The 13158-nt window shown below is 40.3% G+C and overlaps 1 long non-coding RNA gene across 1 annotated transcript in view; it reads left to right on the forward strand.

The window, feature by feature from the left end:
* The first annotated feature begins 10423 nt into the window (after nt 1–10423).
* The window catches only part of LOC132322335 (uncharacterized), a 50000-nt gene continuing 47265 nt past the window's right edge, over nt 10424–13158 (forward strand). The window contains exon 1 of the long non-coding RNA XR_009485095.1: nt 10424–11103. This is a non-coding gene — a long non-coding RNA (uncharacterized LOC132322335). The remainder of the gene's footprint in view (nt 11104–13158) is intronic.

Consider the following 13158-nt stretch of genomic DNA (forward strand, 5'->3'; position numbering starts at 1 on the left):
GGCGCTCTTATAGCAGCCGCCCGGCCGCCCTGCGCGCCCGCTAGTGACTCACGGCGCCGCGCCGGGCCCCGGTTGGCTCGCCAGCACCGCCCGCCCCCGCTGCCTCCTCCGCGGCACCTGCTGCCGCCGCGGCGTGCCCGCACACCACTCGGCGCGGCTCGGCGGGGCACGGGCGGCGCGGTGAGTGGCGCTGCGGCGGCGCGAAGCGGTGAGGTGCTGCGGGCAGAGCTCCCCGCGCCCCCCCGCCCGGCCCTTCTTCCGCAGGGCGGGGACGGGCACGGTGCGACCCTGCTGCCAGACCCTGCACCGGGGCGGCGGAGCGCGGCAGTCCCGGCGGGAGAGGGTCGGGAGGCGCGGCGGTAGCGGCGGCTTTGTTTCCTCTGCGTCTCCCCAGCGCCGCTGCCGGCGGCCGCGGGGAGGGGGATGCGGCTCCCCCGGTCCGGGCGTGCCGAAACCCGCGCTGAGCCCTGGCTGCCTCCGAAGAAGCTTTTCTTCCACGCGGTGCCCGCCGCCCCATGTGCACATGCTCGCGTGTCGGTGCGGTTTCCCCTCCCTCTGTAGCGGAACTTGATTTAAAACGAAGCAGGCGCGTCTGTAGAGGAAGAAAAGCAGTAGTTCTGCTCAATCCGATCGAAGGATCGTAGTTAATCAGTAATTTTACAATACGATATGTCAAAATCTTGTGATTACAAGCTTAACCTTTTATTTAAGGAGGAGAATTGGTAGTTTTAGGCCACGTTTGTAGCATTTTATACATTGAATTACGTCTCGGTGAAATATACATAGAAAAGAAGGGCTGGTAAAATGCAAAGTTGCCTTTGTGCATGGCACACTCAAATTAAGCTTTCTAAAATACCCTGATTTTTTTTTTTTTAAGTATTTTTATAGACCTCCTAGTTCATGGTGGTACTGTGTGCTGTGCTTTTAATACTGTTGTGCAGATACAAACCTCAGCAAGCAGCTCCATCCAAAAATGATGAAAAAGCTGATTGCTGTTTCTTCCCTTGGAAATGAAGTCTTAATTTATTAGCCTAATATTTTAAGTCTTTTCCAGTAACATGAATGATTCCTCCACAGATGCAAGTATCTTTGATTTCCCATGTTTCCTCAATGTCATAACATGTTTCTTTGTATGTTATTTGCAGAGTGAAGCTCTTTTTGATTCACATCTGGTTGTATCATGACTACACTAAAGACAAACCGTACTACTGCATGAATAACTTTGGAGTGGATTATCTCTTTTGCAGTTCATGTAATGAATGACTGCACATGCCATCCAAACAGGCAAATAGGTGGTGTAACAGATTTTAAAAGGTTTTAAAAAGTCAAGATTTGATTTTGTTTAAAAATTCAAGATTTGATTCTGTGTAACTGAAATACATCTGGGGATTATATTTCTCATATGTGTGTAAATATGAAGAGTTCCTAGTGTTTGCCTTCCTACAGCTCTTCTGCTTCGTGGCCTCAGGGGCAAAGACTGCTTTCCCAGCCTGCCTGGTATGTGGCATTAGATGCTACAGCCTTCTTCTTGCAAACATAAGCTGCTTCAAGCAAGAAAAATCTTTTGTGTACACGGGGGTTGACTGGGGTCCTGAAGAAGGTGGCTTAGTGTACGTAGTATGTTGAAAATATAATTCCCCTTGCAGATCTACAACACAACATACTGCCTTCAGTGCTCAGTGCTGCATGGCCTGCTGTGCTTTGAGCTGAACAGCATTTTCATAAAGGTCCTGCTGTCATTACAGAAATATTTTATAAGCCATATCCTGATACGCAATACACAAGAAGACTCTAGTCATGGAGAAATGCAAAGCTGGACATACCTTGGTGTATCCTGGTAGCTGATGGCCTTCCTTGTTTGCCTGTAGAAGATATGGGTTCACTAGAGGGAGAAAAATTATTCTTTGTGCCCTGCATTATGGCTGCTCCATGATCATCTGCACCTGGCTTTGTGATGGGGGTCTGACTTTCTATCTGGGATTTACCTAGCTCTTCGCACACCTCAGGGTTTGGACTCCGAAGCAGAACTTGGTATATAGTAATTTTTATGATTTCAGCTATATTAAAGTGCTTGAGTAAGTTAGTGTTTGAATCTTAGGATCCACAGGTTTTGGTGGCATCTCCATAAAGGGATCTCAGACAGAAAAGTCTTCTCCATCCTTAACACCATCCTTACAGGAACTCTCTTCAGGAAAGGGGCAGGAATCAGGATGCTATGAGATGGTCTGCAAGATGGGTCCCATCTGCACTGAGGTTTCATGCCTTTGCAGCAGCTATAGTCTTTCAAAGGCCTGCTCCATGTGGGAGTGAGAAGTTATCTTGGGGGGTCTGCAGTGCATATAATGAATACAGAGTCATTTGTTCATGCAAGGATACAAGCCAGAATATATCCGTACAGGAGAATAGAATAGAATTGGGGGTTTCTGTCTGGTAAAAATACGCACATGGGAGAATAACAGCCCTGCTGTGCCAGTGATAATGTAGGAGCAAAGCACCCAGGATGGTCTAAGGTTTAGGAAGGGTGCTGAATTTTGTAAGGAATGTGAGCTGGCTCTTGTAATTGTAACTCCTTTATTCATTTTGTTGGGGAAAATGCATTAACATTTGTTTGTTTCCATCAGTGACCTGCAGTCTTTGTTTTTTTCCAATACACATTTGAGTTAAACTTCTTCAGCTCTGGAGAAGTCAGGAAACTGCAGACAGCGGGTGGATAATAAAGTGGACGACCTCAGTACAGAAAAGGAGTGTGTAGGGAAACTTGGCATTGCCACCACAGTTAAGCAAGTTCCCATAGTCAAGTGGTATATGGTATTGAATATTATGCATAATTATTTTATTACTGCTGATTGTTTTTAGCGAAGTCTCCAAGTCTCCACCCTGTTTTCTGGCTGTAACTGGTGAATATTCTTGAATATGAGATGTTCCCTTGAAAAAGCTGCAAAGTACTGCCAAGAAGCCAAGCGAACCACTTAGGCATTGCATTCACGTTAAAATATGACACAACAAGAAAAGGCAGCAAATTACCTTTCCTTTTAAGAATTGTGGCAGAAAAGGGCTCCCTGAGACTTTACAACATCAATTCACTGGTTAACACATTTGGATTTACAAAAAAATGGATAAGTGGTCCCATCCTCTGGTTTGGATCCCTTGGGATAATTAATTTACTCTGTTGGTTATAGAGTGTAAAGTCAGCTTACAAGAAAAAAATAAAGAACAAAAAGGACCTTCTGGAGTACATGTAACATGAATTCAGTGTGTTTTTTCTTTCTCTTATTGCCTTTAAGACCATATAGCCTCCATTTCTAAATGAATTCTGAAGCACTGGGATTACTAATTCAGCCTCAGGTCTTGAATCAGTGGGACTTTTACCTTCGGCTCTGTTGGTGAAGGACATGAAATGAGGATGTGTCTACAATATTCAGCCTAATCTAATAAAGGAAAGCATTATGGGTAGAAAAAGCAGCAACTATGTATGATGGGATAACACCCTGCCTTAGGATCAGTTGCAGAAATATTTTCACCATTGTGTGCTGGCATTAAAGACGTTAACTGCTTTTGAGATTGCATGCCTGAAGTTACAGTAAATGAAGGAGGTGTGTTCATGGCTGTATTTTGGACGTGCAGAGCCAGGATCTCTATTACTGACTTCAGAGAAGTTGTACAGAGGATGAGAGAGAGAGAATGCATCCTTTGGGAATAATTTAAAATAGGTATGTGCATGAATCCTGATTCATGTGATTGTGTGTCTGTATCTGAGGGATAAATTGGCCTATTTTTTCTTTTTTAAAGGCTTCTCTGCAAACTGTGTGAAGGTTTATACCCTGGTTAAAAAGTCCTGCTTATGTCCATAAGCTGGACTTATGTTCTGTGTTCTATCTGCAGCTTTACACAAAAAGAAGGGGAACAAAGCAACACATGCACAACTTTCCAGTAAAAATGCACCATTCCTGTGTTCTTCAAGATATCTAGGAGTGAAACAGGACTCACAGAAAAGTCCCGTTTACCCACCGTTATTATCTGAGCTATAAAAATAAGGCAGAACTTAACTTTCACTGGTGATTTTAATCAACTTTTTAAATATTTTTTTTCAGTCGTTAGTGGTACAAGAAATGTATGGTTCATCTCTGAAGGAGCCTAGGCTGTATTCTTCACAATGGCAAAAAAAAAAAAAAAAATTGATACAATTCCCAAATCAACACCAATTGGAATTTGCTGCTGATTTCTGTAAGGACAGGATTTCCTCCTCTTTGCTACAAACTGGTCAAAATTTTCTTTGTATAGTCACTTATGAATGGGGGTCCCCTGTTTGTGAGCATGTCTGATATGAACACAAATGCATTTTTGTTAGTGCCACAGTACTAGAAGACTTCATAATAGCTATGTCATGTTAGGAATGGAACCTTGGAAGCATTTAATTTGTTTTCAAAGCACAAGTTTGCATTTCATTGGTGATACTGTGCAGTGTGTAAGCCTGGAAATGAGAGAATTGTAAGTCATGCTTTGGAAACGAAACTTCCATTATCCTGTTTGTTTGTTTGTTTGTTTGTTTGTTTCAGTAATATGAGATAAAACTTCAGTTGTGAAAAAAGAGCTTCAGTTTCTGTCAGATGTGGCATAGAATGTGGCTTCAGAATATATCCTTACCAATTTCGCAGCTGTGCGCTTTTTATACTTATCTTTAGAAATGAGAAACTCTTTAGAATATCGTGACCTGATGGGACACCAATTCTGTACGCTTAGTGATAAACCAAATAATACTTGATCTTGCTGATACTGCAAGATTTATTATACATAAGCTGGAATAGTATATTCTAATCAGATTTTCCAGTGAGAAAACCTGCTAGGATGAAGATATATTAAAATTCCACTGGAAGTGCATGTTTGTAAAGTTTTCCAGTGGAAAATGAGGAATTTGAAGTTTGTTTTTCTTTAATGTTTTTCTTAATATGTTCAGCTTTGTGGAAGTATACATGCATTCACATGGTAAATCTAATATTTGTGTTCCAAAAAACTCTATAGTGGAGAAGGGTATTAATATTTTATTAATAACATTAATGAATATTAATGTTTTCTTCTTTACTAAGGATAAAAAATTATATGGTGTATGTTAGAAATAAGAATTGTGATTAATTAAGTGGGTTAAAACTTCTGATTGTGGTGTTGTGCCTGTAGAGCATGGGAAATAGAAGGTGGAGCAAGACATTCATGGCAAGCTTGGGGTGGGCCATGATGTTCTTAAATTATTTTGGGTGCATTTAGATTTAGAGGATAATGTGGAAACAGAATACAGTGTATTATCCTGAATATAGAAATCCTGGAATATGTTCTTGGTTCACACAAAAGGTAACGGGTAGTGCAGAACACCTGTGTGTACCTCTGTGTAAGAATAAGCAGCAGAGGACCATGCTGGGGAAATTCTCACTGTTCTGTGCAGATAGACTTGCTGATCAAAAAAAGAACAAACTAAGGACATGGTGAGAGAACTACCCTGGGCTCATCAGTTATTTGGACTTAACAGTTTTCCAGGGCTTAACAGTTTTCCATGTCCCTTAACTCTTGCAAAAATGATTTGTTGCTACTCTCTGTGTTGCCTACTCACATTTTAAATGCAGATATCATTTTTCATCACTAAGGGTGTTGTAAACTCTTGCCATTTTCATTCATTAGCCCTTCTTCTTCCCCATATGTTTAAGTTTCACAGTCTTTTTTTGGATATTCTTGTTAGGGAAGAGGTGTAATATTTGACAGGCAAGTGGTCAAGCTTGTCTCTGCTGCAGGTGGTGTTTGGCAAGAAGTGGTAGACAGATTTATAAATTAAAAGAAATGCAATATAACAACACTCCCTTACATTTTAACTTACATTGAATTGATCAGTTCTGATGCCTTTGCATCTATTTACAAGATACTATTGTTCTGCATATTGAAATATTGTTAGATTTTGCTTACAAGGAAATTGCTTCTGTGAAATTAAATGATGCCATGAAATACGGTTTCTGAATCTATTTCAGCAGTATGTGTATAATAAAATGTGTCTGCCTATAGCAGTACATAGACTCCAACTTCAGTTCTGCAGGTTGAAAATCAGCTTTCTTAGGCCTTGGCCATCTTATGGCATATCCAGATAGGATATATATATAAGTGTATTCTATCCTTTTAAGGTCGATTGTTTCCTTGTTACTACTGATTTCAGAGGGAAAATGAGGGTTTCTTGATTATTTTTTGCTTACAATGAGACTTTAAACCTTATGAAGAGTACCCCTGATGTCATGTTTCTGTGTTACTCAGTTTCCTTTTAATTTACACACAGAATTTCTTTATTCTGTTAGTTTTGTTCCTGTTGCTTCTGAGACTGAGACTTGCGTTCAGTGACTGCGCCTGACGTTCTTCCCTGCCCCCTCTTGCTCTCTCTTTTCCAAGCTAAACTAGCCAAACTCTTTCAAGCTCTTCACTGTTGAGAGACCATTCGTCTAACCATCGTGATTGGGATCATCAGGCCCTCTCTCACCTTGAATCCACCTTTCCTGGGCTTGACTGAACAGAAAGGTAGGTATCACTCCAGGGCTTGAAGAGCTGCACTGGAGGACTTTTTCAAGTCTTCTATGCTGACATTGAGCTGACACTGATAATTTTCCTTGCTGGAAGTATCTTGATTGATATCCTGTGCTCTCCCTCTGGCTGCATCAGATGCTGCCCTTGTCTCTGGTGTACATATCCAACTACCCTAAGTATTTATCTTGAGGAGCAAGTGTACCTTTATAATCATAGGGGAGAAATGGACATTTCTGCTTGGCCGTTCAGAGATGTTGATACAATTTCTGTTATTTAGTTTATGTGTTGGTTGTCTGTTAAAGTGTGCTGTCCAACTTCATGTCCCTAATTTTGTTAACCTCTTTTCTAATTTCTAGATTATTGGTGATATTGAAGATTGGTCATAATGCTATTTGATAGGTCCCATGGTTGATCACCTCTTAGTAGAGGTGAACCTCCTTTATCTTAAAATTTTCTTTTCACCATTACTCCTCATGTACTCTTCAAGCTATATATGTTACCCCATCTGGCAACTTTTGTACAAATTGCCACCATTTGCTGCTTAACTAATAGTTTCCCATGTTCATCTCATTTAGATTCTTTACTGAGTGACATGTGGACTTGGTCTAGCTAATTAGTTGAAAAAGTCACATGGCTTGTTGAAAGAAAGAGTGAAGTTAGCTGGGTACAGTCAAATTCTGGTAAACCACAACTGCTTTCTCCTGTTTTCCAAGCACACATGAAGTTTATGAAGTTTTCTATTCTGTATTTGTTCTAAAACATAGTATATTACTGAAGTTGAGACCGTAGGTGCCTGGCTGAGCAGTTGGAGAAACTGTTCCCATTGTCTTTCTTAAATATAAACGATCTTCATTTTGTTCTTCCAAAGCACGTCTTAGGATAGAGACTGCCTTTGTCACTGCAAGACCTTTGGAGTTTCAACTCTGCTCCACTTATACTGTTTCCTATTTTTCCTTTAACCATCCTACACTTGACAGCATTGTCATTGTTCTGTTGAAAAGTGAATCAAATATTAATTTAGTTACAGATCTATACTTAGAGTATCTTTGATCTTAATATCATGTTCAATATATGTGCAATGGACTTTCTTTTTTAAATTTATTAGTACATTTAATGATCATTTGAAGGAATTTAAAATTCTTGAACTCTCTAGTTCTCTCAGGTTTTTAAAATTTGATCTTTTACAATAAACGGCTTAATTAATTTGATTTAAAGTAAGTTGGCTGGTGGTCATTCATATGATATTTTACCAGCTCTGATGTGCAAAAAATAGAGCAAAACTCTTCAACTACAATTGTCTTGGTTTATTGGCTACCTGGTGAACGTATGCCCATAATTCATGTGCTGAAATAGCCAGAACTGACAGCAATCAGTAGTATGTTTTTCTGCTATGGAAAGTAAAAATACAAGGTCCTGACAGATCTTTCTGCCATGTAACCCTGTAGAGATGTACCTGCCATCCTGTCTGGTAGCCTGTATAAGACTCCAGCTGTATCCCCTTAGAATCTGTCTGTTCCAGACTGATTTGGATCTTTTTTCCTGAAGTCTGTCACATCATTAGTATGCAAAACTACTACACTGTCATAGCCATTATTTCATTTTACATCTTTGAAAAGATACTTACCATTTTTTGAAAGAATTTTACAATTCTTTAAAAAAAAAGGTAAGTATCTTTTCAAAGATGTGGTTTTGTCATGGTTGCAATTTTATCATGTCTCTCTTATTCCTTGGAGATCCATTTTATCATGATCTCTGAAGTTAGTTTCAGAGTCAATACAGCATAGCATCTCCAGTTACAAGAATATAAATCTTATTTGCATATTACAGGTGTTTCTTTATGCTTTTCAACTGCAGTTACCTTTTCTAGTTTTTCCTGGTATTGCTGTGAAGATACTGAACAGCAGCCCAGGATATCTAGATTCAGTTTATGACCTGGCTTTGTAGAAATTGTTTTCAAATGTTCTCGTGCAGATCAGTTTTTTGATGTCTCTTTGCCCAGTAAAATGAAGGGAAAAAGTTCTCCTGTGTCAGAAGGCACTTCCAGGGGTTATATTTATCAATGCTTGGCCAGGGCTCAAGTAATTTAGTAGTAAATACAGCAGAAATAGTGACTGGATGGTTCATTCCTGAGAACAGCAGTTAATACATTGCCAGATTTATCTTTTTTTTTCAAAAATGAAAGCTTAGAAAAATTTCAAAATACAGCAACCATTTTGTAGAATAAATGCTATCTATGCCTTTCCCAATAGTTATTATTCTTATTGGAGCTCTTGGCTTATTTTCAGGTAAATACACACCACTTTTCAAATTTTTAATTTATATTGATATGTGTAAAATGGAATAACTGTCACCTAGAGAAAAGGTTTTGTTAATAATTTCTATTATGTGATCCTGCTTTCACTGTGATGTTCTCATTACTGTTTATTAATTTAGCAAAAAATTGCTTGCTTTTGTATTTCTTACCATATAGTTGAAGGAAACTGCCGTGTTTTGGGCATTCATTCTGAGAATTCTCAGAGCTTTGCTTCTACACTCCAAGTTTGGGACATGTGATTTGCCATTTGAAAATGAGGTTGCCTCATTGCTTTTTGAGTCTCATTGTTGCATAAAACACACTACCTTTTCTCAAGAATATTAAAATAATGAGTCTCTGGTTCATAGAGCTGTGATTTTCCTACACTTATAATGGTGAATTCACCCAAGACCCCGTATCATAACAATTTTTAAAAACAGAGATGATACAAATTCAGTAATGGATGATGACAGAAAAGTAAGACTGCAGAAAAAGACACTGAAAGAGCTGTGTTAAATGGAGGACTCGGGAGATTTACAGTTACAGACTATAAATAATTGCAGTGATAATAGTATAAATGAAAAGAGGGAATTACCTGCATTCTCAGAAGAAAGAAAGACAAGGTGCAATGGCCTGAAGCTGAAACAGGAAAATCTCAAGTCATAAGAGAAGGTTTCTTACAATGAGAGTAATTGTGCAGTGAACTAGAGGGCAGTGCAGTGGCACTGCAGGTGGGTTACTGAGGCCATGAGCATTCCTGCAAAGTGGAGCTGGGCAGATTAGGTGACGTAGATGAGCTTCTCCGACTGCTAGTTATTTCAAGAGCTTACAAAAATCAATGTGTTTCTTTACATCTTCTTCACAAATCCTTCTACAGCTGCCAGTCATGTTGGGCCAGTGGGCTGTCATACTGAAATGCCTCTTTGCAGCCAGGATCATGAACCCCCCTGGCTTCAATGAGATAAGGGTCTACCTTGTCTCATTTTCGATTGAAATTAAATGTGTCTTCTGCTCTGGTTTTCCCAGCAGGCCTCATCTTTCTCTCACTGTTGCTTACTCAGTAAGTGAGTTCTCATTGTCATCTTCATTGCAAGTGCACTGCAGTGCTTATCTATTGTGTGAGCATCAGCCAAAGCATGCAAGAAAGGTCCAGTGTGACCCTAACCTGTTTCTTCTTCCTATGTATCTTACTCCATTCGTTGCTGTGCTAGTGACACCATCTATTTATGACTAATTCCAGCAGATGAATACAGCAGTGTGGCTTATCTAGGCTTTACTTGGGTTATTTGGAGGGAAAAAAAAGAGAGAGCCAAGGTCTGCTTGCATCTGGCTTGGATATAGCAGAAGCCCTTGAGGTGTTAACACATTCCAGAGAAAAGCACAAAAGAAATCTTGGGAAATTTCCTGATTCCTGAAAGTTCCTCTCCTGTTACGAATTAGAAATTCTAGGTCCTCATTAGTGCAAGTTGCCAAGAAAAACCACCCCTCTTTTATCTTTGGTGGTTTTTTTAGATAGTCATTCCTGTGATGGGAAGAAGCAGGAAATGTCATGCACTCCAGGCTGTCCACTGGTTTCAACAACTTTTTGAACTTTTTTCCAACAACTTTTTTCAACAGCTTTTACTTAATACCTTGCCCTTGTTCATAGCTGTTACACTGCTCTGAGCAAGTAACAAGCAATGAGACTTCCTGCTTTTAACCTGAAAGTTAGCTCAGAAATGGTGTTAGGCTCCAAATAAGCAGCCCCAGCAAGAAACTACAGCCTGGGAACATGATTGTTTAACTGCAAAACGGGAATGTGACCAGGCTTGGTGCTGCATGCTGCTTTTCAGCTGGAGCTGGAAGGCCCATCTGCAGGGTTAAGATCAGAGCAAGATTCAGCCCTTGTCAGCAGGCTTTGAGTGGCTGCAGGATCTACTCTCTTTCATATTTATTTTGCAGGGAGAGTGTTCTTTGGTACCTCCTGACAGGCTGTGCTCCATAGGTATCAATAATTTAAGTTTTGCGACAGTTCTGTGAAGGAACTCGTGCGTGTGAGCCTGAGGGACAGCCACAGGACTGGTTCAGCAGGAAGGCAGTTGCCATGTTAAGCTGCCCTGGTTGTTTATCCAATTCTTGCTGCCTCACTGCGCCATGGAGTCTTTAGCCCTGTTTTATTTGTTTTCACTTCTCAGTGCAGTTACTGCCTCAGAAGTGGGTTCTGGACTTGTCATCCCCAGGAGCAGTGAGTCTGAGGGAGAAAGCTTTGGGTTTGAAAAAGCGTAAGTGCCTAAATCTTCCGAGACATCCTCAGGCTTGCCAAGCAGGGGCATCTCTATATTTCAGGGCCAACCCTCCCTGGATAGTGAAGTGCTAAATTTCTCCTGTGCCAAATGGAGAAATTCGGCACAGGAGAAATTTCCAAGTGAGATCCTATCTCAACTTTTTTAAGGAAATGTTGATATGAGTATTTTTTATGATGTTTTAGATGTGCTTTCCCCCATTAGTTCCATTTGAATCCAGATTCTTCATTAAGGTCAACACATACATGGTTTATATTCTATGTTTGGACCTTAAATAGAAGTATCTTGCTACTCACTCTGAAAGTTAAGGACTTTTTATGTAGTCAAACTGCAGGCTTCTGGTTCAGTCAATGTGTCTGGTTTTCTGCTTTCCACCCCTATGTAACTGTAGGCCAAAAGAATTCTCAGAGCAGCATCTTGCCAAAGGCACACCTGGCAGCTGCCTGGGTATAGCTAGCTGCTGTGTTTCTGATTTCACTATGGTTATAGATGAAGCAACATCTTTCTTCCCAGGCTTCAATTTTGGCTAAGGATGTTGTATTATTTAGCTTTGCATTAGCAGCTGGGGAAGTGCTTATATGGTCGCTTAACTAATTAGTTTCACTCTTGTTTTTGAAGAGTTTACTAATAGTTCAGTCCATTACTTTAACAAAAAGCATTTGTAACACCCATGAACTGAAATGGTCTGTCAGTGTTGCAAATATGTTGGTAAGCAGCTGCATATCTGCCTGCATGAAGGTAGTATATAACATGCTGTGTGTAAGCTGGAGACTGATTGTCCCAAGTGAAGAAAAACTTCAAAAAATAAATATTTGTAAAGGTAAAGTGTAGTTGTTCTTTAGAAACCCAAAGGATAGTGATGTGAATCTATGACAGAATTAATTCTTACATACTATTATTTTATAGCTGTTTCCATAATTATTAATTATTATTAAGAATTAATACTAATCACATAATAAATAAAATCTTAACATCTTCACTGAATTTTTTAAGGCTTCCAGTGAGACTTTTATCAGACCTGGGGGTGAGCAAAGGCTGATGTTAGTATTTGCCTTTGTAAACTTACATCTGGCTAAGTGCAGGTTGGTGGTAAGCAGTGCAATACAGACCTCTAGAAAAACTGGGCTAGAACTGCTTCTTGAAAGTCATCTCATCCATCTTCTGCCTCTAGAAAAGGCTGGTACTCCTAGGTTGCTCTTGATGTTGGAAAAAGCATGTCTTAATACATTTTTAAAACCTTCCAACAGTGGAGACTCTAGGTCTTTTTCTGCAACAACAGGACATTACTGGCTCTGTAGTTTGTTATCTACAGTTTTCCATCTGACGTTTAAAATGCACTAAGTCTTACAGAGAGGAAGTTAACTGTGCTAAGGATGCAGTGTTTGTGTTATGTTTTGGACAAGACTGAGATGCTGTGAGGGTATCTTTGCAAATTTAAATGACATTGTTTTATTCCTGGTTAAGCAAGCCAGGTGCTAACAGCATGCCTGTCTAATGTATGAAGAAATTTTCAAGGGCACTTTAGCAGAGGTGAAAACTTCAGTTACAGCTGTTTTTTGTGCCAGAAGCAGTCCTAGGATAACGCACAAATTCACCTGATGAATTGATCTGAATGCGATTTGGCGAAAGCTCACCCCAGAAGTCAAAAGGATCTGAGTTCTGTGAATAAAATGCTCAGTGTACACACTGACAACAGGGCTCCTTACTCGTAATAGTCATGACGTAGGCGGGTGATGAAATCTACCCTCTGCTAGCCAGAGGGCAGGAAGCAGAGAGCAGGATGGCAGCCAGCAGCTTGCTCCCTTCCCCGTGTGCATCTTGTTCCCTGTCAGCCTCCGACTCTGGTGAAAGGGAATGAGCCAGACCCCTCCCGGGCTCCTGTCCCAGCCCTCTGCTGTTTCCAAGGCAAAGTTTTCCATCACATGGTACTTTTGCACTTGCGGATTGCAAAGCAGGAACAAAGTCAGGTGACATCTACCCCTGTACTAGAGGTCTCTGCAAGCTCTCAACAATTATTTTGAAGTGGTAGATTAA

The sequence above is a fragment of the Haemorhous mexicanus genome, chromosome Z (genome assembly GCF_027477595.1).
Source record: "Haemorhous mexicanus isolate bHaeMex1 chromosome Z, bHaeMex1.pri, whole genome shotgun sequence".
Taxonomy (NCBI): Eukaryota; Metazoa; Chordata; class Aves; order Passeriformes; family Fringillidae; genus Haemorhous; species Haemorhous mexicanus.